We start from the raw sequence: 3,512 nt of genomic DNA, 5'->3' as shown, positions 1-3,512 counted from the left end.
CTCAATCCTAGCCAACCCAGTCCCCTTTTTGTAATAAATATTTTGCTAACATTTCCTTTACAGTCCTGAAATGGAAGTCACAGACACCTAAAACAAAATATACCTAATTGTAATATTAAAGAGAAATAAAAGGAAAGCAATTTGTAACAAAATAATACATACTTCAATATGTAAATACTCTAGACACAAAACATACTCTAGAGGGCAGTACCATCCAGTTAAGAACTCATTACCTATAGCATGCTGGTTAAATAATTCATGATACAGCCAAACAAAGGAATGATGTATATCTAGATTCACGGATGTATTATTGAATCAAAAAACAGGTTGTAAAACAGCAATCACATAGACAGTTTTATTTATGTAAATATATGGAGAAAAAGGTCTAAAGAGATGCTCACTAGGATGGTGATGACAAGAATTATCTCTAATGATGAGATTCATCATTATTTGATGATGATCCTTGTATATTTGAACTTTATTGTCTCTATATAAATTTTAAAGTTTATGGCAAGTCCCAGTGGGACAATCACAGCACAGATCCCTTGGGTTCCGGAGTGAGGTCATGTCATCTGCAATGGAGTCTTAAATATCTTTTGTTGAATAGTTCCTGGCCTTTTCCAGGCAGATACCAAGAATGGTGTTGGGGCTAGTCACAGTACATGAATAGCCAAGGCCATCTCCTGTGTTGTCAGATGAGTATCATCGCTAAGTAGTACTGCCAGGCAGGTAGTTGGTGGTCATGCACTGTGAAGGCATCCATGTTTCTGGCAATTTCTACAGAAACAAGTTGCAGTACACAAATGCATGAACACCAACTCATCCTGTGAGCCTTACCACTTCCAGTCCCCTGTTATTCTGGGCCCTTAGCTACATCTTTTGGCAGAATGGTACAAGGCATTTTGCTGCTCAAGACCAAGTAAGACCGAGCCACCTTGGACTGCCTCATGGTATTTGATGGGATCCCACTCCTGCTCCTGTCACAGCTACCTCATGAGAAGAAAAAGTGAATGGTGGTTTTTGTTGCCCTCAAGGTTGTGCATCTGAAGGCCACTTGGAAGTTTGTATACCTGGGGCACCTAGCTTGCAAGGTTCCCTGGAAGTAAAGGCCATGATGGCCACCCTAGAGAAGAAGAGAAAGGAGAAGGCCAAGTTCCATTATAGGAAGAAGTGGTAGCTCATGCGGTAGCAGAAACAGACCAAGAAGAATGTGGAGAAGACAACTGATAAGCATGAAGAGGTCCTCAAGACCCATGGACTCCTTGTTTGGGTCTGATAAAGACTTTATTTCTCATCCTTGGTCTGGTTTCCCATCTTCCATTGGTACCCTAGGATGTGGGGGACCTAAATTTGGCAGTCCCAATGTCCAAGTGCCACAGGCACCCACTTAAGAGTGGCTCTGACAGTGAGGGGAATACCTCTAAGTGAGCAGAGATTTGACTTGTGCATCTGGTAGTTTACTTTGAGTGGAAAGTTATGGGCACTGGCAAAAGGCTAGTTTGCTTGGTCAGAGTCTGGAGGGAGAAAGACAGGAGATAAAGAGGTCTAAGAAAGAGGCATGTGGTTGAATCTACAAAAGTGGATATGAAATGTGATCTTTGTTTCACCTGTTAATGCCCAACAGAGAGCATCCATCACAGAAGAGGCACCAAACAACTACAAGAAATGATAACTTGTCACCCAGACAATAGTCTCTGCCACTGGCTACACCAATGTTGGGCCAACAAGCACATGGTAAGAATTGGGACAGGAGTGGAGATTATGCATAGGCCCAGTAGCATGGATGCCCACTTACAAGGCTACTATCTACTGCCACTGTCAAATATCCAATGTGTCGGCAGCAGAGACCAATGGTTGGCCCACAATATGGCACCATCCCTTTAGAAGACCTACCAGTTACTTGGTGGCAAGTACTTCCACCCTGGAAGTAGTATCAGTCTATCTTGACTGGAATATAAATACATTCTGAGTTAGACCTCCTGCCTGTAAGGTCTTAACCAGTACCACTGAGGATTTAAAGTGTTTGGTCCAACAACAAGGGATTTAGTATAGCAGTGGGCACATGACCATGGGATCCCCTTGTCTTTTCATAAACTACACCACCTAGACAAACTGCTAGACTGATAAAGCATTGGAATGATTTGTTGAAGATTCATTCTGGGTGCTAGCTTGCAAAGGATACCTTGTGAGGAGGACATCATCTTCCAGGACTCAAGATAAACTCTAAATTGATATTCATTATATGGTACAAGGTCCCCAAGAGGGAGAATACATGATGGTCCAGTAGCTAAAGGGTAGAAGTAGGAGTATTTCTGTATACTGATTAACAGTGATCCACTTGGGGGATTCTTAACCTTTTTTCCCCCAGAGGTTAGAGGTTTTGGCTACCTCAGGAAGAGTCCCATTAAACCCCAACTACTGCCAGCTAAAGTTCCAGGTCACTTTAGGGTCTTTGTTCCCAGAAATCAGCAGGAGAGTATAACTGACCCCGATCTTCAGTAGGACAGCTGTTATACAAAACAGACAGTAAAGAATATGTTTGATACTCAAGTAATCCATTTGGATGTCTTGATTTCCTCTTGACCAATTTAGATGGTACATGAACAAGTACAACAGCCACAACTTGAGAAGGACCTGGTGATAAAGGGCTAAGTCTCCTCAGGAAAGAGGTCTAGGTTACTGCACTACATAAGCTACCTTGACAAGCAGAGGGTGAGGGAAATCTAGAAAGGGTAGCAGAGGAAGGAGATGATCAGCTTCAATTATGGTCCCAAAAGCAGCTTCGAGGGCTGTAGTTAATCCCACCAACCCTCTTCTTGTAAATTTCTCCAGGAAGAGACCCAACAGAACTTTGGAAGAGCTGCTTCTAGAACTTATTATATGTAAAGGTCATAGATATGTAAATGGTTGTAGATATTATACGCAAATGGTCAAGATAATGTGGTATACTGCAGAGCTCTCCCCATCCAGGACCAAAGTCATTCCACCAACTGCTAAAAGTGTTGGAGGCTTTCAACTTCAGCTTTCAACCGAATCCTACTCCAGAACTTACTTTTGGCTCAAGAGGGCCTCCTTACTTCTCTGGGTTCAGCCAAAATGATTGGTCATTGAGGTAGCATAAAGTCTTCAGACCTTTCTGTAGAAAAGGCTGTCTTTGCTGGACTGCATCATAGCTTAACTTCTTCCTCTGTCCAATTTTACTTCCTTTACTCATTCCAGAGGTGGATTCCAAGAGCAATCTCCAATGAAATTTCTACACCTGAACCCCCATGTCAAAGTATATTTCCTGGGGGAATTCAATCTGTGATAGATTCCCTTCCCTGTGTACCTTACAACTGTTAAGACCTTTTGTATTGGAAGTTTTTTAAAAACTGAAAGTTGCTTAAATAAGAAAGATTTATTGGCTCACATAATGGTCAGGTATCAAGACTGATCTGATTCAGTGGCTTAATAATGTCAAGGACCCAGTTTTGCTCCATTTCTCTGCTCTGCCTTAGAGAGAATCAGCATTA

The 3,512-nt window shown here is 42.0% G+C and overlaps 1 pseudogene; it reads left to right on the top strand.

The window, feature by feature from the left end:
- Positions 1-662: 662 nt before the first annotated feature.
- On the top strand, positions 663-1,276 carry LOC100468777 (annotated as a pseudogene).
- The last annotated feature ends 2,236 nt before the right edge of the window (positions 1,277-3,512 follow it).

Source organism: Ailuropoda melanoleuca, chromosome 16, assembly GCF_002007445.2.
Source record: "Ailuropoda melanoleuca isolate Jingjing chromosome 16, ASM200744v2, whole genome shotgun sequence".
In the NCBI taxonomy this organism is placed as follows: Eukaryota; Metazoa; Chordata; class Mammalia; order Carnivora; family Ursidae; genus Ailuropoda; species Ailuropoda melanoleuca.
Note: the sequence above shows the minus strand (reverse complement) of the source record. Positions and strands in the feature narration are given on the sequence as shown.